This window comes from Lineus longissimus, chromosome 6 (genome assembly GCF_910592395.1).
Source record: "Lineus longissimus chromosome 6, tnLinLong1.2, whole genome shotgun sequence".
NCBI lineage: Eukaryota > Metazoa > Nemertea > Pilidiophora > Heteronemertea > Lineidae > Lineus > Lineus longissimus.
The window spans coordinates 7075942-7099577 of NC_088313.1; the positions used below are offsets into that span (position 1 = coordinate 7075942).

General features: G+C 43.7%; 1 protein-coding gene across 1 annotated transcript in view; it reads left to right on the plus strand.

The window, feature by feature from the left end:
* The first annotated feature begins 3581 nt into the window (after positions 1–3581).
* Positions 3582–23636, plus strand: part of LOC135489535 (uncharacterized) — a 91255-nt gene continuing 71200 nt past the window's right edge. The window contains exon 1 of the mRNA XM_064774928.1: positions 3582–3917. The gene's annotated coding sequence lies outside the window, so the exon portion shown is untranslated. The remainder of the gene's footprint in view (positions 3918–23636) is intronic.

The following is a 23636-nucleotide window of genomic DNA, read 5'->3' on the forward strand; positions in this document are numbered from 1 at the left end:
TCCAGGGATGTGCTTTATGGTGAAATCATAAGACTGGAGTCTCAGAACCCATCTTTCTACTCTAGCACAAGGTTTGGATTTTGGCGCATAAATGTACAGGAGCGGTTTGTGATCGGTGGCGATTTCAAAGTGTATACCATACACATAAGCATGAAATCTTTCGCATGACCACACAATCCCTAAAGCTTCCTTCTCCGTTTGTGAATATCGGCGCTCCACTTGAGATAGGCTTCGACTGGCATAACTGATGACCCTTTTCACACCGTTCTGTTTTTGGACTAGCATCGCGCCTAATCCAACAGGGCTAGCATCAACGATTATCTCAGTCTCTGCATCTTTTTGGAAGTAAGCCAAACAGTCCGTGTTGCTTAACGCTTCCTTTAGCTGTTTGATCGATTTCTCCTGTTTAGGACCCCACACAAACTTTTCGTCCTGTCTCGTTAAACACCGTAAGGGCTCTGCAATCGTTGCCAAGTTCTTTATGAACCTACCACTGAAGTTGACCATACCCATGAAGCTGCGAACTTCTGACGCGGTCTGCGGTCTGCGGGCTTCTACAACAGCCTTAACGCGTTCGGCGGTTGGCGCAATCCCATGTTCACTGAAAATGAGTCCCATGAACTCTAATTCAGCCATTTTGAGTTTAATTTTCTCCTCGTTAAGCGTTAAACCCTTTTCAGCCAGTTTCTTTAACACTTTAAAACAGTCTCCGATCGTGTTCTTCCGTATCGCGACCATGTACAACTAGGTCATCATGGATGTTTTCGCACCCCTCACATTCTGCTACAACTTGTTGAATGATGTGCTGGAATTTTTCAGGAGCCCAACTAATCCCAAACATCAAACGCTTATATCGAAATAAACCAACGTGTGTACAAAATGTTGTGATTTCACGCGACTTTTCATCTAGCTCAATTTGGTGAAAAGCGGATTTCAAGTCTAGTTTACTAAACACACGACTACCGTTCATCCTGTCTAAAATCTCGACAGTTGGAATTGGGTGACGCTCACGAATAATACTTTGTTCGCCTGCCTCATATCAACACATAACCTGATGTCATCACCTTTTTTTGGAATAATCACCACCGGACTAACCCAAGGAGTTGGACCCTCAACTGACTCGACTATATCATCTTTGGCAAGTGACTTTAATTTCTTTTCAAGCTTTCCACGCGTACTGAACGGAAATCTACGTGTTGACTGAGCAACTGGTTTTACATTTGGGTCAATGTGGATGGTTGCCTGGTAATCTTTCAGTTTACCGATTCCATTAAAACACTCTGGAAATGCCTTCTTGATTTCGGCAATCCCCATTGACGTTGAACTGTTAGTGTTACCCTGATTACATTGCTCAGTTTGAATCATGTTGACATTTGGACCAACTTTCAAAACATGTAACTTTTCAGCAGTATCTTTACCTAAAAGTGGTCGACCCGCGCAATCGATCACAGTAAAGTCAGCATTCACTTCATGATCTGCTATTTTCACATCTGCTGAGAAAGTCCCTAATGTTGACAATGGATCTTTTGTACCATACGGATACAATCTTTTACTCGACTTATCAGAAATACACGTAACCCTTTGCTTTTTCATGTATCTCCAAGTATCACGATCCACGATGTTAGCAGTTGATCCCGAATCGATCAGCATTCTAACGTTGACTCCACCGATGTCTGCATCGACCATACCACTATTCAGGCTGCAACCTTTCCTCCCTATCAAGAATGCGTACTCGTCATCTTCATTTGAAGCGTTGACCTGGTTAACTTTTCCTTGTTTCGAATCTCTGCCCTTCTTCGTCGGATTAGCTTTTCCCTGTTTCGGATCTCTGCCCTTCTTCATCCATCCTTGTTTCGTCTTACAAACGCTGGAAAAGTGTCCAACTAGATTGCACTTGTTGCACGTGGCGCTCTTTGCCGGACATGACGGGTCCTTACTGAGGTGTCCATCACGTCGTCCACAACGGTAACAAGCTAATGTCTTTTTCTCTTTTACGTCACAGGCATTTTTCACACAATTGACTTCACCGGACACCGACTTGGCTTCAATTTCCTTCATTTGCAAATCGACAGCTTCCATTGCTCTAGCTAATTCTAAAACTCTGTCTAGTGTCAGTTCAGTCCCTTTTTGTAAGAGTTTCCTACGTAGACCTGATGATTTACATGCGTCGACAACTTGATCTCGGATTTGTTCGTTTTTCGCCCCCTCATCCCCGAATTCGCAATTTAGGGCTTGCTTTTTCAGTCGTGAGACAAACTGGGCAACCGTTTCATCCTCCTGTTTTAACTGTCGAAACACATGTCTCTCGTAAGCTACATTCAACCTCGGCAAGAAATACCTATCCAGTTTTCGAATGGCAGCTTTGTACACGTCATCCTCTTCACCTTCAAACCCAGCGACAAATGGCACAGTTGGCACCGTCTCGTACAGATCTTGTACCTCCATACCAGCAGAGTGTAACAGAAGTGCCTTCTTCTGAGCAGCCAGGGTGACACCTTTTCCCACAGCATAGTACTCAAATGCTTTCTTCCAACGTTTCCACCGGGGCCCTACATTGGCCAATTCACCAGTGCAGTCCAATTTAGGAAGTGGGGCCACTTCTAACGCTACCGCCATTTTCTGCTTTTAGGCTTAGGTTTGCAAAAATTAACACATCTATGGGTTCACTAGATACTCGTCGCCATATTTGTACTGTATTAGCTACCGGTGACGTTAGGATTAACTTGATATTAACGGATTAAAACAGAATTGAATCCAACAATCTATCAGTCTTTATTTTCATGTTCCGCTAACTACACAAGTACCACGGGTCTCAATACACAGGGTGTTACACAAAACACTACAGGCGGGGCCATATTCTGATTCAAGAATCCATGTTCAACTTTGCACAAATTTTTCAAATTATTTATATCGAATCATTATTAGCCTCATCGGTCTAGTCATTCGGCGGACTTGGGCTGAAAAATTGCTTGGCATACCTACCGAGGGCCTCCGTACCCCCATCGAAGTGGGGCCATGCTCTAATTCATCTTTGCACAAATGTTTCTAAATTATTCATACTGAATAACTATTATGCATCAGTCTAGTCATTCGGTCGACTTGGGGTGTAAAATTGCTTGGCGTACCTATCGGAGGCCTCCGTAATCCCATGGATGCGGGGCCATGCTCCGATTCAACAATGCATGTTCTACTTTGCACAAATTTTTAAAATCATTCATTCCGAATCATTATTAGCCTCAGCAGCCTAGTCATTCGGTGGACTCGGGGTGAAAAACTGCTTGGCGTACCTATCGAGGGCCTCTGTACCCCCATGGACGCGGGGCCATGCTCCGATTCAACAATGCATGTTCAACTTTGCACAAACTTTTCAAATTATTCATTCTGAATCATTATTAGCCTAATCTGTTCTATTATCAGCTTCCTAGCTACATTGCACACTACTGCCATCTACCAACAAGCAGATGACTTATTGTCCTTAAGATAATGTCACCTCTGATCTAGTTGTTTACAAGACCATATAAGGAATAGGCCTATATCTGCATCTTCTTAACCTACTTAGGGTTGCTTCAATTCCACCAGAGCCAAGCAATGTTGTAGCCGTCTCATCTCTACATTAAAACCACCTGAACCAGAATACCTATCGATCTTATTCTTATTCCAATGGACCACACGGATAAAACATGGTGTCAGAGTACTTTTGGTGCTATTTAAAGTGACTTTCACATAAGGATGTATGAGGATTTATAAACTTTTGTCATCACCCTCTGGAAAAAGACTTGACTCTTGCTGAGAACAATAGATTCCAACATGGCTGCCATGAAAAGGGGTGGATCCTGGAAAAAAAGTTAATTTTAATCCGAATTCAGCAAATGGAATAGGAAAACGATAGTACGAACGGAAATAACTATAACATTCCGGTAAGATTACTAAGTTTTACTCCTGAACTCTGAACTGCAAAGTGGCAAAAGTTCCCTTGGACTAACCACGTACATATGCACATTGTGGATAGGCTGTATCCGTCATGACGACCACAGAGCCAACTCCGACAACCACTATAACAACGTACGTTGTAGCTGGGAGCGAGCTATCAGGGATTAAACCACCATCCCGATTCAAAGACTTTATTACGCATTAGTGACAAGGAATATAAGATCATAAATATGAACTGCTAATAACCGAGAGACAACGAAACTTAAAGTTTAAAAAATCACATGCTTCATTTTAGTATATTTCTTTTTAGTAAAGCTTAAAAATTGAACACTCGCCAAGATCAGGAAATTATCCTTGTAAATGTCACATGCAACTGCATCGAAATTGGACTATGCAATTATAATAGACATGCAATATATATGACATGATAGAGTTAGTGGAATAGTTTAGAGTGCAACTATATAACTGGTTCTTTGACTTCTGGACTGTCAAACCTCTTTTTTTTCTGATAAGGGGGATGTTCTATTATCAGCTTCCTAGCTACATTGCACACTACAGTACTGCCATCTACCAACAAGCAGATGACTTATTGTCCTTAAGATAATGTCACCTCTGATCTAGTTGTTTACAAGACCATATAAGGAATAGGCCTATATCTGCATCTTCTTAACATACTTAGGGTTGCTTCAATTCCACCAGAGCCAAGCAATGTTGTAGCCGTCTCATCTCTACATTAAAACCACCTGAACCAGAATACCTATCGATCGTATTCTTATTCCAATGGACCACACGGATAAAACATAATAGGCCTAGACATTCGGTGGAATTGGGGTGAAAAATTGCTTGGCGTACCTATCGAAGGCCTCTGTACCTCATGGATGTGGGGCCATGCTCCGATTCAACAATGCATGCATGATGTTCAACTTTGCAGAAATATTTCAAATTGCATGTATTTTGACCGAATCATTATAAGCCACATGGCGTAGTCATTTGGTGAAGTCGAGGCGAAAAATTGCTTGGTGTACCTATTGGTGTACCTAGTGGGGCCATGCTCTAATTCAACTTTGCACAAATGTTTCTAAATTATTCATACCGAATAACTATTAGCCTTCCATCAGTCTAGTGATTCGGTCGACTTGGGGTGTAAAATTGCTTGGCGTACCTATCAGAGGCCTCTGTAACCCCATGGAAGCGGGGCCATGCTCCGATTCAACAATGCATGTTCTACTTTGCACAGATTTTTAAAATTATTCATTCCGAATCAATATTAGCCTCCTCGGCCTAGTTATTCGTTGGAATTGGGGTGAAAAATTGCTTGGCGTACCTATCGAAGACCTCTGTACCTCTTGGACGTGGGGCCATGCTCCGATTCAACAATGCATGTTCAACTTTGCAGAAATATTTCAAATTGCATGTATCTAGACGGTAACCGGAAAAACGCCGACCGACCGACCGACCGACCGACCGACCGACCGACTGACCGACTGACCTGCGAACCTACCGTCATATGCAGTATCCCTTTCGCTTTCTATAGCACATGTATCTGTGTAGTGCCCAGCGCAATGGACGTGATGGAGTCCGACGTGTCTGACAGCAGCATCTCCAGTCAATTATACCGGGAAAACGAGCCCACGCGGTAAGGAACTGATAACGATACTCTGAAGATATGCTTTGTCTACATGGTCGGTGGATATAAAAACATGATTTGGGCCTAATCTATGCACTGTAGTTTTTCTACTCGAGTGTCTCGACCGATGCAATGCATGAACTGCAACGCGCAATATGCATTTGTTGTCATTTGAACAGCGCACGTGCGCTTGTTTACAATTTCATTTCACATGACCTGCTGCTGTCAGACATGTCGGACTCCATCACGTCCATTGCGATGGGCACTACACAGATACATGTGCTATAGAAAGCGAAAGGGATACTGCATATGACGGTAGGTTCGCTGGTCAGTCGGTCAATCGGTCGGTCGGTCGGTCGGTCGGTCGGCGTTTTTCCGGTTACCTATCTAGACCGAATCATTATAAGCCCCATGGCGTAGTCATTTGGTGAAGTCGAGGCGAAACATTGCTTGGTGTACCTATCAAAGGCCTCCGTACGCCATGGAGGCGGGGCCATATTCTGATTCAATAATCAATGTTCAACTTTGCACAAATTTTTCAAATTTATTTATTTATTTTTACCCCTTCGCAGTCCTGAGACTGGACCCTTTCGTCTGAAGCCCCCCCCCCCCCCGTCTGAGCAAAACTGTCAAGATTGGTATCAAAAGTCTTGGTACCGGTACCCTTTTGACCCGTAAACAGGGCTTCGAGATTGTGCTTTCTGGAATTTAAGCCTTTTCTATTCTATTCTACAGTGCGTACACTATGGGTCCCAAGAGGGTTAAATAAAAGAGCACAGTGTCACTAGGCCTACACCATCAGCCTACATCCCTGGAACAGAGTTCCCTCCATGTACACTGCCCATTGCTTTTGGCTGTGCACGGGCAACGCATAGATGCATGACAATGGTGTCAGTAACAAATATGTGGCAGTGATTTAATGGCTTGGTGACCTGACGGCACTTGAAGTTTATTCCACCCAGATGGCACAAATAATCATCATGTTTATATTTAACTCATTCAAAAAGAGACAACTCAGACCTTGAATGAATCCCATTCCTGGAGGTCCGGGCTAAACAAACTTCTCTGCCAATTTTTAGCTCAGCTGACAAAGTCAGAGCGTGTAGAATGACAGGTGTATGGGCGGTTATTACCGCAAATAAAGACAAACCAAAGCAAAGACACTTGTGTAGCATATCAAGGACACGTAGATTGATACTCCTATGAGTGCCACATCAAAGACATCTGGACCATACACCACATCAAAGATAACGATGCGAAGTCAACAGGCGGCGCCACCGTCTTGGGAAAAGTAAAAACGATTTCGACAACTATAGGTTTTTGTTGATATAAGCGACTATTTTTATTTTTATAATCATTTTTTTCTCGCAGTGAATTTTTTATTAATTGATTCAACTTCAATAAGTTAATGAGAAGAAAAATAAATATCTCGACTTGAAAAAAAAATTTAATTTCAAATTTTTTTCTTGACTTGAAAAAAAATATCTTGACCAGAAAAAAATCATTTCGACTAGAAAAAAAATCATTTCGACTTTTTGAAGCAAACGGCTTGCCATAGGAGAGAGGTGGCAAATAACAACAACGTCAACAGGCATACGGCCGCCAGCAATCTACAGTGGCGCCGCCTGTTGACTTCGCATCGTTATCTTTGATGTGGTGTATGGTCCAGATGTCTTTGATGTTGTACACACAGGAGTATCAATCTACGTGTCCTTGATATGCTACACAAGTGTCTTTGCTTTGGTTTGTCTTTATTTGCGGTAATAACCGCCCATACAAGTGGTTCAGAGTGGCGTCTGTTCGTGTGTCAACACCCCTGGGCAAAATGTAACCACAAACCCTAGCACATGACCAAAGTGCTAGACTTAGTGCCCCAAATTTTCTGAACCTGGGAAAGTTGAATTTTCCGCCATTTGACCTCCGAGAAATCAGTAGGGTTCCAAATTAATATGCAGTCCCCAGACCTCAAATGATTCCAAACTGCCACTCAAAGGAAATGATTGTATTATAAGATTATACAAAAAATACCACATGATGGAGCCAGCTGCTTGTAAAAATATAAGCCCATTTGAATTTACTGCCTCCATACCATCACTTCCTGTACTTTTCGTGCAGATTAGACAATCTTCAAAAGTGAGCATCAGATAGCTTTTTTCCCCTTTTTTTTCATATGGTCCTACTGCCATGCCAAGGCCTAGGGACAGAAGTCCCCTGGGGGGGGGGGGGCACTGCTGAGGCTTCACTCTATAGGCCTTTCTACCATCGGGTAACAACCATCACTGAGATTGATCTGCCCATTGGTTATAACTAAAGCTAAGAATTATGTACTGGAACCCTCCCCTGACTTCCCTTCCCATCCCTCACCATTTCTCTCAATCTTTCACTCTGTGCTCCACCTCCACCCCCTCCATCACTCCTCAGATCTTAGGACTGCACATTTCTCCTCTTTCCTCCTTACTGAGCATCCCCCCCTTCTCCTTCATTCCTGCCCTCTCACTTTATTGACTTCACCTTCCCCTTCTGCTCCCCTCCACATCACATGCACTCCTGCCTACACTTCGAGGCCCAAGCAATCCTCTCAGCCATCCTACCCCTGCTTCATGTCCCTCTTCATCAATCCACAGGTCTCAGTGCAACAAGCCCTAACTCCCCCTTCCCCTTCAGCATCCCAATTACTCCTGAGATCTCCATCCCCTCAACTCTTGCCTCGAATCACTCTTATCCTCTAAGTACCCCCCCCCCCCCCCCCCGTCCTCAGAAGTCGTGTACCGCACAATGAAGGAGTCATCTCAGAAGCATAGGCCCTACCAGTTAGCCTTTGATTGCTGAAGATGGAACTGAGGGTTTATCTCGGAAGTAGTCTAGAGAGACTAGAGAAATTGATGTGTTAGCTCCGCAGGGGAGGAAATGTAGGGGTCATGACATAAGTGCTCCTGATGGATCAAATTCTAAGCAGCAGAGTGTCAGCTGAGCGCCAGGCCCTTGGGCTTCTTGTTCTTTCGTAATCTCTATGAAAGCAGTGAAGCCAGTAATATTGTGTGTGTACATTATTAATTATGATTGATTGTATTTGTTTCATTAGCACCACCCATCTCTTTGCACGCTAGGGGCCCATGTACATTCCATTAGAAAGATCCTGGTTCCCCTGACTCTCATCTTTTCCTCTTCTGACTATATTTGCACCTGGTTTATTGTAATCACTCCCTAAAAAGTTTTGTACAACTTTATGGAACAATAAACTTTTTCTGAATCTGAATCTGAATCATTGAGTCATGTCAGTCACTCCGGCTGCTCCGGGGGGGGGGGGGGGGTCACTTCCTATAAGTTGTGTAGCACATCACCGTACCAAAAATCGCGGGTAAGCGGGGGGGGGCTGGGGGGTTCGAGCCGCATCAGCGGGACCCGCGCGGGTGCCAAGATAAGCCCTCTATTTCACACCAGACCCCGCAGAAAGCCCACGGGAATCCTTCCAAAAACCCTCACTAGCACTTTAGCCCTTTCTTTGCAACAGTTGTGGCCGAAATACCTTGCAAAAAGCACGAAGAAACGCCGTCTTTTGATGGTGCCCGACCTAGATTTCATCATGCACGGAGCATTTTCGCGCCACAGTTGGTCGGCATGCTGGCAATTTTGTCCTCCGTTCGGGAGGGGTGGGGATTTGCATTTTTATGAAAGTTGCACAGCTATAGGCCTACCCGAGAATTCCTCGGGAGAGTACCCATACGCATCCACTTGTCCATTTAAGAGAATGGCTACGACCAAATCAAAGCCACAGCTCTACCCGACCAATTATTTTAGCATCCTAAACAACCTGGGCACGTTATTGATCGACGAAGTGGACCCTCCAAGAATTTGCAGGTTCCCAGGATGGAGATGCAAACCTGAGAGCTATTCGCGTAGGCTACTCTCCTGCGGCATATTAGGGTAAGGGGTGGGGATTGAAAAGTAGCCTACCCCGCCAAAAGGGGTGGGGATCAAAAGTTGCTGTTACCCGCTGTAAGGGGCTTAATGATGTGGAGTACTGTCATGTGCTACACACCTTTCCGGGGGAGGGGGGGGGGGGGGGCGCTCATGTCTCAGATATGAGCTCGCTGGTTTGGGGCTCGACTGCATGTAGCATACATAGGCCTAGTCTACGTCGCATAGAGCAACATGTTTTTTTTTCTCTGTAAACAGATAAGGTGACTAGAAATTTCACAGCTCTTAAAGGAGCACTGTATTCGATGCAGAAAACTCTCAATTGATTATTAAAACCCTTACGTTCCCAACCGCGCTTTTTGGCGCGGTGACCCCCCCCCCCCCCCCCCCCCCGGAAAATGGTCCAAAAGGTCGAAATTTAGCATATAAATCGGTTTTTCGCGCCCAATTGTCTCTAAAAATCGCCGGCCGGCGATTTTTACCCACCCCTGCTTTTATTCTCACGGAAATGGGGCATTTTTTCGGGGCCTAAAAGCACTTCTTTTTTCATTGGCTCTCATTGACTTTTAGCCAAGAAAACACAGTTTCCAATGCTGTGTGATCACTGGATTTTATCTGGAATTTAGAATGCCTGCATTCCACTGCTAAACACCTAGGCCTAGACCTAATTTTGATATTTATCGCCCCAAATTTCATGAATAACCTTCAGGAATCTCGGTTGCTGTCATATCACCTTGACGGCAACCATTTGGACTACAACTGGACCAAACCTCACTCGATTTGATCGAAGCACGAATGAACGTGCCAAGGTTACGTCAACCTAGTATGATGCCCAACAAAAAGGAAGCAATGTCAGACCATTTTCAAAGTATTTTGGACCTTTAAGGACTGCCCTACCTTGGGCCCCCATTTATGCATTGAGACAGCGCTAGCTAAATATAGCACTGTTATGAACGCAGTGTATACATGCATCGATTGGGGTACTGTATGGGGCAGGCAGCGTGTGTGGAGAGCACATTAATATCGTAAAGGCCTACATTTCTCCTTTAATGACAGAGTGTGACCTAGGAGCGTTTTTGGCTCACCTGTGGTGAGCCTTTACCATGACGCAGTGTCCGTCGTCGTCCGTCGTCCGTCGTCCGTCGTCGTTAGACATGGGTGGCACGTTTTGTAACCGCTGAAGCTATTGAACTCAAACTTGGTACACAAGTACCCCTAGGTGACCGCTACTCAGAGACCAAATCCCTGCCTTATATGTTTCATGGTTTGGCCACCAGGGGGCCAAAGGTCAAAAATGAAAAAATGCGTTTTCTCCCTTATTACTGGTCCAAAAAATTTGAAAAAAATATGGTAGGTGCTTCTACTAATAGTACATCACATAGTCATCATCGTGACAGTCGGTTGTGACCCTGACCATTGATTGTGATTGTGACGAATCGTCTTCCTGATCAACGGTCATCATTGTGGACAGTCGGTTGTGACCCTGACAATTGATTGTGATCCGGGACCAATCGTCTTCCTGATCTGAATCTGCAGTAAAACCGAATAAAAGTGGTGTTTAGCGATGCTGATTATCGACCTGATCACCCTAATTATCGACCTGGGATGATCACTGTCAGTCGGGCCGTCATGTGTATTCGTCTGCTATAAATAGTTCTCATGTAATCAGACAAAATAAGGTACTTTAGGATTACTGTTTTTTGGGAGAAATCAGTTAGACTTGCTAAGATAGAAAAGTTGATTCAATACTGCACAGGGGCGTAGGAGCGAAGCCACGGGGGGGGGGGGGGGGCTGGGCTAGGCCCCTGTCCCAGCCTTCCCTCTCCCGGTGACTCAGGAACATTCCAGATACATGTACTGCCAACTGGGCACCTGTATGACCAAGATATCAAGTGCCGATCTTGGTACAACGACGTACTGCTGAGCGTGAATCTCCGTCCATAACTTACCAGCTTGGAATAAATATATATTTTTAGAGTGATAAATGTTACTGGCCTCATTATGACGGAGGGAGAGAAAAAAATAGAAAATACCAATTAAAGAGGTCTTCACCAAGGAGACAATAGCAAAGGAATAACGACTTTGGATCCTTACCAGTAGTGAAATATGTGTAAATCAAATCTTATGAATAGGCTTTTTTCATAACGTATTCTCCTCATTGTCCGCACAGCGTTTTTCTTTGTATTCGAGCGCACGGACAATAGCGAAGCACTCTCATGATAAAACCCTAATGAGTTAGTATGCCCACAGGAAAGGCCAGTGTAAGCGCATACAGTCTAGACCAATCAGAGTACTTGGTGAATTTATCTAGGAGGGCAGTTTTCTCTATCGCTCCAGTGGCCATGACCTGGACCCTTTTGACTTCCGGGTCGTCTGACGTGATGAGCAGTGGACTGGTACTTTCAGCAGGGATCTCTTCTTTCCACAGAAATGGTGGTCCTTGGAACCAATTGGAGGTCGTCAGCTCATTGGCTTTTAAGCCTCTGGAAGCAAAATCTGCCGGATTCTCGTTTGTCGACACATACCTCCATTGGTCTGGGCTGGATGATTCATGGATCCGCTGGATTCTATTTGCCACAAAGATGTGAAATCTACGGGCTTCATTTTTTATATATCCGAGGACAACCTTGGAGTCTGTCCAAAAAATGTTCTTCAGCCCAGAGTTGGCCAGTTCATGGTTCAGAAGATCACATATCTTCACTGACACCACTGCAGCCTGCAGCTCTAACCTAGGTATTGTAACCGGTTTTAGTGGGGCTACACGAGCTTTCGCCATCACCAAGGAGCAGTAAACCTGGCCCTGCATGTCTACTTGCCTCAAATATGAGCACTGTCCGTATCCTGTGAGGGATGCGTCTGAAAAGTGATGTAGCTCAGCAGATTTGACCGTACCAAATTCAGAGGGCTTGTAGCATCTTTGGATCTTGAGGTTGCTGAGGTTGTGAAGGTCCTGCCTCCAGTCCTCCCACCGTGGTCTTAATTCATCGGGAAGTGGCTGGTCCCAGTCGGTGTTGTTTCTACAAAGTTGCTGGAGGATCATTTTTCCTCGCAGAATGAGTGGCGCCAGAAATCCCAGGGGGTCGAATACAGATGAAACCATTGACAAGATCCCACGACGTATAAGGGGTTGATCTTGAATTGTGATTCTGAACTGGAAGGCATCGGATTCAGCACTCCACTGGATTCGTAGGGCTCGCTCAATGGGCAATGGATCTAATGTTAGGTCAAGATTCATCAGGTCTTTTGCTCGTTCCGAAACAGGGATGGAATCCAGCACTTCCCGGCTGTTAGACGTGAACTTGTGCAGCCTGAGCTTACCCTTGGCGCAGATCTCTCTTGCCTGATCAACTACTTTGATGGCAGCTGTTGTCTCTTCAAAGCTTGTCAGGCCATCGTCCATATAGAAATCTTGCGATATGAACTTTGAAGCCTCAAGTCCGATGTCTTGGTATATATTGGCGATGTACTTTAGGCCATATATGGCGCAGCCTGGTGATGATGCAGCACCAAATAGGTGTACATTCATCCTATACTCTGACGGTTCTGTGTTGAGGTTTCCTCCTTCCCACCATAAGAAATGGAGATAATTTCTATCCTCTTGGCGAACTCTGAAGGAATGAAACATCCGCTCAATATCGCACATGGCAGCGATGCGTCCTTTCCGGAAGCGGCACGAAACCCCAACGAGAGTGTTCATTTGGTCAGGGCCTTGGAGCAGATGATCGTTAAGACTCGTGCCACGGAATTTTGCTGCACAGTCAAAGACAACTCGTATCTTCTCTGGCTTCTTTGGGTGGTACACCCCATGGTGTGGGATATACCACTTAACGTCATTGTCTTGAATATTTGGAACTTTTTCGGCCTCCCCCTTCAAAATGATGTCTTCCATAAATGTTTGGTAATCCTTGAAATATTTGGAATCCTTCATAAACTTCCTGCGGAGGTGTTCAAGACGGATTTTTGCTACCGACTTGTTGTCAGGAAGATTTGGCTTGTCCTTCTTAAATGGCAGTGGCATCGTAACGTAACCATCCTCAGATTGGTGCGTCGTTGAGTTTAGGATGTCTAAGAATCGAATATCTTCTTGTGATACTTTCTTCCCATCATCCTTCTTCTCATGGAAGTCTGACTCCAAAATGTCTCTTATTTCTTGGGCCTTCAATTTTTCTTCTTTGACATTTGTCCTGAGAACAAAATGTGCTTCTGTGGGTAAGCCAATGGGTATTTGAAGGTTTGTTGGAACTTTTCTTGAAACAGTGAGGCAGGTCAGACCTATGGCATCTCCTGAATCCTCTCTCGGGGTGACACCACCCACAATGCTCCATCCCAAATCAGTCTGAATTGCGAAGGGTTCGGATCCCTTACCTGTGATGGCTCGTCTTGGTGCTAACGCCTGTGGGCAGTTGTAGCCGATCAATAGACCAACCTCGCAGTCGAACAGTGGCGGGATTCTGTCCAGAATCTCTCCCATGTGAGGCCACCGTCTGGCGGTTTCTCTGGTCGGAATGTGGGACCTTTCCATTGGGATGAAGTCCCGGGAATACGTAGGAGGTAGGTTTATCCTAATGCTGGATTCATATCCCCTTACAACAAGACCCCGAAACTTTCTGCAGGGAATTGTTTTGTCCTTTGACGTCATCGTGGTCAGCTTTAACTCCACTGGGGTAGAGTGTCGGCGAACCTCTTCTTGGCTTTTGTAAAGGGAGTCTGTTGTGTCACCAAGGACAAACGTCGTGTCAGATTGTGAATCCAAAAGAGCATAAACCAGATGCTCCTCATCTGGGGAAGACCGGTCGGCGATCCACACTGGCACTACCATGGATGACATGGAATCTATGTTGTTACTTGAAAGTCCACAAAAATTTCTTGCTGTCGCCTCAGTTGTAAATGGGTTAGGAGATTTCTTAGTTGTACCATCTTTGGTTGGAGTTGAACTCGGCCTTTTGAAGTTTCTTTCTTCATGGAGGCTGGTGGGGTGTTTGCCCTTGCATGATTTGCACACACTCCTCTGCTTGCAAAATTTTGCCTGGTGGCCGTGGCCTAGGCAACCAAAACAGAGTTCCTTGCTCTTGACAAATTCTTGCCTCTCCATGAGGGGTTTTCCTGCCAGTGTCTTGCATTCTTGAACCTGATGATTATCTCTTCTGCAAAAAGCACACTTTGCCTTACCAGTGCCTTCCTCTCGCCCACCCGTTGTGAAAGTTCTCGCCCCAGCGCTTCTGGTCGGCTTGTCTCGTTCTTTCTCGGAGTTGCCTCGTAGGGAAGTGAGGGAGGTGATAGGGTCACAAGCAATGGTTGCCTCATCCTTGACAAACTTCACAAATTCGCTAAAGCGTGGGAACGAGTCGGTCGGGCCCTTCAATCTTGCAACTACACGGCCCCATCTCCCAGCAAGCCAGTCGGGAAGTTTTTGCAGGAGTCTTCTGTTTTCTCGACAATCATTTAGAACCTCAAGTCCTCTTATGTCTGTCATAGCTGCTTGACATTGTTGAAGAAAATCAGCAAACTGTCTGAGACCTTTGCTGTCCTTAGGACCAATCTTTGGCCAGGCGTCTAATTTGTCTCGAAACGCTTCAGTGATCATAAACGGGTTGCCATATCGATCTTCAAGTGTCTCTTTGGCTTTCTCAAATGCATTTTCTGTATTTAGGAGAAAATACCCGTTTACAGCTTCCTTGGCAGGGCCGCCGACATACTTCTTCAAGTAATGTATTCTTTCCTGACCTGGAATACCTCTACTCTCTATCAAAGCTGAAAATGAAGCTCTCCAATCTGGGTATAATAAGGCATCCCCGTTGAAGACTGGTGGCTCTGGGACTGGTAAGCGACTTAACGTAACAGAGGCTGCAAGGGCTTCAGCAATCATCCTTATGTCATTCCCAGTTGCTGGCGGGTGCCATACAGGAGCGGTGGGGTTCATGGAAGGAGACGTCGTCAGCCTGTCGTCAACTCTTGGAATACTTTCTATCTTCATTTGTTGTGTTGGAATTTCGGGAACCTTTTGCTCCTGAAACTGAAATGCAGTCTCTATCTTGGACTGTGACACTGATGGTACGCCTACATACTTACCATTCTTCGACAAGCTTGTGTCTGCTCTTCTCTCACTCTGTTCTTTCCTAAAGTTGACTGTGTTATGTATCTTCAGACTCTGTCTGCTTCTGGCTTTACTCCCTCTACTTTCTCTCTCTTCCTCTTCAAAGACCCTAAGTTTGGCTTCTTCAATTCTTAGTTTCTTCGCTGTTTTCTGTTGCTCTATTTCACGACGTTTTCGTGCAATTTCAGCATCTATTTCCAGCCGCCTGGCCTTCTCAGCTGCTTCTCTTCGGGCAGTTTGGGCTGGTTGTTCAGCTTCTTCAAGGGCACGGCGCTTGGCTTCTTCGAGCTGGAGTTTGATTAGTTCATCTTCTTTCTCAGCTTCTTCTCGCTGTGCGTCTAATTCCGCTTGCAGGGCAGCTGCTTGTGCAGCAGATTCTCTTCGGAGTGAAGATTTGGTAGATGCGCGCGAGTGATGGCTAGAAAAGATTGACAACCCTGATTGGCTGATAGGCCTCTCTGGAATCTCACCCTTTACTGAGTCAATGGCACCAGCTGTCAATGCATTTAGAGCATCGACAGCTCTCCTGACTTCGGAGGGAGGGGAACCACTGCTCACTCTCCTAACCTTGTTATAGATTGTGTTGACCTCACTTATGCGCTCTTTTAGGTCCTCTTCTAACGACCGCTGGAAATCTGGTAACTTATGTAGGGCAGTTTTTGCTGCCAGGTCTTCAGCAGACCGTGAAGCCACCTTGCATTCCTTGGCCTTTTCCCAAAAATGATCAATGAGATCTTCTGTTTCCCTCTGCTTGGCCTTATCAGTCAGTCTCTCTGATCTCCTAGGCTGCTGCCTTGCTGTGTCCTCATTAACATCGACAGCTCTTTTTTCTTCCTCTTTCTCTTTCTTTTTCTCTTTCTCTGGGTTTTTCACTTCATTGCTTGCCCATTTTGGTTCGTCTTGGTCTGCTTCCTTGGCCTCATTCTCTTGCTCGGTCGGGACATTTTCACCAGTCTCACCAACAGGTGGAGTATGAACCTCTGCCTCGATTATGACCTCTGCTTGAGGAGGCTCTTCCTTCTCTGAACTCATGATTGTTTGCTTCGTCCGTCTGCAATTAGACTTAAGGGTAAAGAATTAGTGGCAAGTGATAAGACAATGAACCAATAGATACTCTAAACTCTAAATTCGCTAACGTTAAGGGAATTTCTCTGAACTCTTCTTTGGTCAAGTCAAATCAGCACACATGTACCACGATATTCAAAACCCCCCTCCAAAACAAAACATACGAAGTGCAGCAATCATTGGAGCTCAAAAATTGACTCTTTAAATGAGAGGATACTCCAATAATGAGAGGCTACCAAGTACCAAGAATGTAACCGTCTGGAATGCAAGGTTAAAACGACATAAGGATAGGCCTACTGTCACGACAAAGAAAACATGACCTGAAAACAAAGCATTTATGATACATGGGGCATATAAAGGTGAGTATGCTGTTCTGAATGTGCATACTGTAACCACGAAAGTTTATAATAAGTTCATAAAGTTCATTTCATTGAATAATGTCTCTCTGTATTAAAGTCAATTGGAATATTGCAGAATGTTCATTTGGCAGCCAGAGTTTTCAAACGGTCACAGTTGGTTTCAGTTAGTTGTTTCTTTACCAGTCTCTTGAATTAATCTATTGGCAATTCTCTCTCAGTTTCACAAAGTTTTCACTTAATGCGGTTCGTGATGAAGCACCTAGCTTCTTGGTTTCGTAAGAAATTCCGGCAAGCTGATAATCACTAATCGGACACACACAACATTTGGCGGATGTCGTTGATATCATGTATATCTCGCTGACTCTTGGGACTCTTTGAGGTACCGTATACTGCAAGCTCCTTGGCTTTGGTATCGTGGAGTCGTCTAGTAGGCTCCTTTACATCTGTGGGGAACCATCTGCTATACCAACAATGGACTATAGGGATGGCTTGTTCTCTTCATGCAGATGCCTTTTACTGTAAGCGCATCATGTAACTCGAGACGAAAATATTCTTTATGTGATAAACTGATGTTTATTAACACCGTAAAAGACTGAAAATATACAAGATGAAAGTATCCTCAGTACAATTACATATATGAACTATTGAAAACACAGTATTAGAAACATGATGACTCAGCCTGGTTGTGATTTTAGGAGTACCAAGCACACACATATAATGCATACATGAATGCATGCAACAGTAGCTACACAGGCATCACAAAGGCACAAATGTACCTCTAAATCCTCATCAAACATAAACATTGGAATACATACCATGCATGTATTATAACCTCACTAGTTGAGGAAACTGTTAATACAGAACAGCATATAGCTGCAGGAAATATATATGGATATGTATCTGTGTATCATATGATAAGTTCACAATCTAACAGAGACAAAGGAAACCCAGCATGGTTAAGAGAATTAGGAAAGGTGAGCTCTTTAAACCCTCAAAACTCTGATGTTAACCATCATCTATTGGAAATAAGATAATCTATAGAATCTATAAATATTGATAATTGTACATACCATGTTTTGCCTCTAGAATTTCACATGATGCCTTAGATTTTGAGAGATACAAATTGTAGGAAAATAGGTACAGTATTTCTCAGTGTGCTTGTCTCCAAGAAAAAGGCCTAGCTCTTGTTTACATTCTGTGGTACTTGAGGTCAGCTAGATAGCATGCACAAAAATGATGCCAGATATGCTCGAGCAGGGGTTGAGACTGTAGACAGGTTGTTGAGTCCAATGGTTGCTACAGCCAGCGTCTACTAATTGGCCAATTTACTTCTTTGTGTCCAAAATAGTTGGCTGAAGTGCTCGGATGAATGCATCTTAGTTGAGGTTTTATCAATGGATTTTTTCCCGCCTCTCCAGTATACAGGGACTGTTAAAATCTTCGAGAGGAACAACCTTTAACCAAACGTTACGGACGTAATCACACATAGATTTGTTACAGACGAATTTATTATTGACCTGGCTTCTCAGCTAGCTGTGTAATATGCTGGCAAAATATTTATGACAATAATTTTCACAATGTCTATAGGCCTACCCACTCTTGTCCTTGAACAAGAATGTGACCGCCTGCTACCGAGTAGTACAATTCAGTTGCTTATGAATTCCGTCCGTAACGATCTTTGACCCCCCTGCAGAAATTTGGAAAAAAACCTTTGCATGAAATTTAATGTTTAGCCAAAACTAAAATGACCTGCTGCAAACAAATCTTCTACTGCAGCAAATGGTTGCAGCGTTACGGACGGAATTGGCAGACAAAGGTTGACCCCTTTTTGATTTCACCCGGTTGAAGTCGTTCTCGTTCTCGGAATCATCTTAATCTCTTTATTGTTCGTGGGCAGCAACAAATGCGAATTTCGATACACGAAATCTCCTTTTGGTAACTGATTCATAAACTTCATTTAGCATAAGATGTAACAAGAGGCCCAAGGGCCTGGCGCTCAGCTGAGTTAATATCATTAATATCTTCCCGGTGTTTAGTTCATTATGCATGAAAATGGCATGCTCCATGGTATTTGATATCCTTTTGCGTTCACTACGGTACCAATGTTTTTGGTTGACATAATTATGCCACTGTTCATTCCTCAATCCTGACCATAATTCGGGTGAAATCATCGTATGACAATATTTACCGAAACATGAAGTTTATGCCATGAATGAGCATACTCATTGTCATAGCCTCGTTTACAAGTACAAAATATTTTCCCGCGAATATTCAAAACTGCTTGGCTCCTTGCCAGTTAAATAACGTGACTATACACAAAATAGAAAACTTTGATGGAAATTGTAAATCATTTTTTTATCTATCAGGGAAAAACAAGCTGATGATGATCAAGTAAATCATTCATGAGAAATCGTTTTGTTGCTGAAGCTAGCATGCTAAACCTTTTCTTGTGCTCTACTGCGCCACCGTAGTTTTCTATTTAGACCAGCGATGACGTCATTTCTGATGATTCCCTACGTTGTCCAATGAGCGCTTTTTATAAATGTGCCATTTGGTATTGTACAGTATGCAATGTATTTTTTCAGCGCTGTTAGTTGCGCTGAAAGGGTGGATGTCGTCCTGGGTGCCGACAAATGGTACCCAGGTTCGAGATCGACTGGACAATAAGCACCCTGGGTGCCTTTTCACTAGACAAACAGCACCCAGCTTCTTTTTGCCTGGCTTACGGATCTTAGGGACGAGGACGTTTCTTGCAATCTCGTTTTATCTCGCGCCGTGCTAATTGCGGCATTAGCAGTGCGCGAAATAAAAAGAACAGATAAACAGAAAAAAACGCGTTTAGGCCTATAGGTTCTTTATCTCTCTCCCCTTAGAGACGAATACCCCGTTTGAATAAGATGGAATTGATGAAAGAAAGGTTTTTAGAGCGCGGTATCGTGACACGTTACCTCCGTGAGCGTGGGGCCAACCTCGTTGTAGGTATAGAAAAGTGTAGAAGAAGAAGCTGGGTGCTGTTTGTCTAGTGTAATGGCACCCAGGGTGCTTATTGTCCAGTCGATCTCGAACCTGGGTACCATTTGTCGGCACCCAGGACGACATCCACCCTTTCAGCGTTAGTTGCCTAACATAATGCCGTAGCTCCCTCAATTTCCAATCAATTTTTATGGGAGTGACATTATTGTATTGCTTAGAATGTCTACTTTTTACTCATGAAAGAATCGTAGAAATAAAACTTAATAGGCGAACAGAATCATGCCGATTCACTGCACATACTCATGATACTGTGGGAATTCTCCACTTCAAAATACATCGGCGATGTCATCGCGAACAGAGCATACACTTCCGATATCGTTTTCACAGAAATATGGTAAAATTTTCAAGAACTAATTTCTGAGAGTAGTCCCTAAAGACCTAGTTATGACTACCACTGAAACGAATTAGTGATAGTAGTACTAGCCCGTAGCGGGCCATCGTCATCGAGCTGAGTGTCATTGAGCTCCAAGATTATTGCACATGGCGTAAACAACATGCCGCCATTTTGTCTCCGCTTCGGTATTTCGTAGGCCGCTCATAATGCACCTTCTCAATGAAAACCAACATAATAAGGCCTTACATCGTTGATTGGATAGGAACACCACACAAAACACAATAAAGTGGGGGTACAATCGATTACGAAGCTGACGTGAACAGTGATTTATTCCTGGAGCTACTGCTGCTTTGTTTTGTAGCTGCCATGTTTTGAGAACTGGCAAAGAGGAGACTTCATTGATGGCTGACGTCATCGGGCGGGAATTTGAATCGGCAGAAATAATTAAAAGGCAGGTAGCGCCCTCTCCTGTTAAAATTTTGAACGTTTTCTCAATAAAATATATTTTCAAGAATTTTATCTTAATATTAAAGCATATTTCGACTAATTCTGCTGCTCCTAGGCCGATATAGGCCAGTTTCCTTCATGCGCTCTCGCTCGCAGGAAGTAGGTCGAATGGCGACAAATTTTGTTTTGAAAGTAGAGTTTGACCAGAAGTATCCAGAAATGCAAAATTGAAGTCTCTAGGTCTTACGGTTACAAAATGTGCACCATGGGTTTAACGGACGGACGGACGGACGGACGGACGGACGGCCCGACGGACGCCACTGAGCAGCTTATTTGACAAGCTCAGCTGACTTTGTCAGCTGAGCTAAAAACGAATAAGTGAAATTATGTACATGTACATAGGTTATATGCCTACTATAGTTAATTATACAGTAATTTCTAAATTATTTTGTAATGAAAACGAAAGAGACAATGTGCAAAACAGCGTAGAGTTTGCGTCCTTGCATAACATGGCCTGGCCAAAGAAGCCAACGAAGGATCGATGTTAATCATCTCCTGAAATAAATTGCACCCAGGGTGTAAGAGCAAATTTCGTGTATCGTACTTTGCACTTCGTCAAGTTCGACAAAGCACGTAGCACATAGCCTACCCATTGCAACTAAATATGAGGAGATAACTTACATCACAAAGATCGCCTACTTTATGCGCTTCTTTGACCATCTAATGTAAACACATCATTGAAAGAAAAAAAACCCTCTCTCGTGTCAATTGTGTCGCTACGAAATGGAATTATATAACTCAAGGAACAGGAGAGCTTGCTGCTCAAGTCCATGTCAATATTTTAGGATAAATCTCAAAATTATAAATTATATTGACCACTTTCGAATTGTAACATTTTTATTGTGCCAGTCTGTAGTAAGATTCTCCATCTAATACTGGTGCCGGTGTAGAAGTTTAAAATGTCCTAGGATAGAATGCCCGGTAAACAAAGGATTCTATTATGCGCTTCAATCTCTGAGCTATTGACGGTCATGGTCTCTATAGAACCATATTGCAGAATACAATAGGCCCGGATAATTTTTCCAGGGGGCACTTGTTACTGTTACACCGGTGGTTTCGAGCACAGCTGATGCAGGAAATATGCGGTTGCGTTTTATGGGCCACCCTATGTAGGCAGGGTAAATAGTATAGGCCTAAGACGGGGTACACATTCTAGAGATTTATGTGAACGAAATATTGGGTGTTGCTGCTCTACTTTTTAAGAAATTTGGTATTTTTAGCTCAGCTGACAAAGTCAGCGGAGCTAGTCAAATAGCTATTCGATTGGTGTCCGTCCTTCCACCCATCCTGCCATCCTTCCATCCATCCAGCCATCTGTAGGCAAAGTTGGGCATTTTGTAATCATACAACCGAGGCACTTCGAATCTAGTCTTGCTTATAAACACCGCAGAAAATGTTGCTTTCGGAAAAAAATTTGGGCGATTCGACTCAAATTCAGCTCCCCAGGGGGCAAAATGCGTAAATGAAAAAACAATTTTTTGACGCTCTATTCCAGCAGATAAAAGCTCGAAATAAAGTTGAAAAGGTATTCATGATACAGAAGTTTTGATATAAAATAGATTAGTGTGGATTTATATCACCAGTTGGCGGTAGTAAGCAAAACTGTTGTTTGACCCCGGATGACCCCGCTTTAAATTTCCCGCCGTTTACCTGGAGTACTATCATCAAGAAAATGGCGGTGACCTTTTTATTTCTACCGGAGCGATGATTTTGTAAGTGACAAATTTTCTTTTTAAGCCTTTACGGAAACGTATTTTGGTATGAAACTTTACACGTTTATAGAAAAGATCAACGAGAATGTGTTCAAATGCCCTCACAACGATGAGTTCAACAGAATTTGGTCAAAACAACCTTCGAATGGAGTCAACTTTCTTTGCGAAATTGAAGCGACCACTTCATTATTTATCGTAATTTATGCAGATCTGAGTCCAGCTGATGGGCGATGTTTTGATTTGTGTTCAAACTATTGGAAACTTCGGAAATTAGTTCTATTAGTTCTACTATTCTGTAGGAGTATATTATAGCCATTGATGTTGACAGCTAAAAGTTTCTCGTCCAATCACGTGACCTCTCCAACACTCGATAATGCACTCTTTTCGTCCACGTTTTAGGCCAATCTTCGGCCTGAACCAAGGAGGATACCGCGGTGACGTCACATCACGTGATCCCGACCCATATTAGTGATCGCTATGGCCAATCAGATTCAGTCTACTGACATCGCCAGCACTGAACACATCTCCACATCTCACTGTCTGGTGCGCTCCTGTACACAAAAACACCAATAGACATGAAATATTGCAATACCTAGTATGGATTCTTCCTGTGTAGAATAAAATTTACAGAGCAGATTAACTTCCACGAATAAAAAAGACGTTTGGCGTGGCCAAAGTGCGGAAATAATGGGAAATAATGTCTCCGCTAAAATACACTACGAAATACACTAGGCAATGCACTACGCGATACACGGTAGAGATGCAGTTGAGTTTGTTATTGTTTTGACTTAGAAGCCCGCCCATATCATAATATATTCATGTATTCATGAAGTATGAACTCATTTCTGTCCCATACAACTCTAAGAACAGTCAATTTCTCCTTAAATCATCACCGAAACCGCGATATCCGCAGGAAGATTTCGTTCTAGTGTCCGAAAATGCATGATCTTACAGGGGCGCTAACTCGACAAATAGAGGGGATCTATGGGGATCTATGCGAGTTTTAGGTATTACAGGTCTCGAACTTGTAAAATCTGTAAACATGCCTCCAAATCCC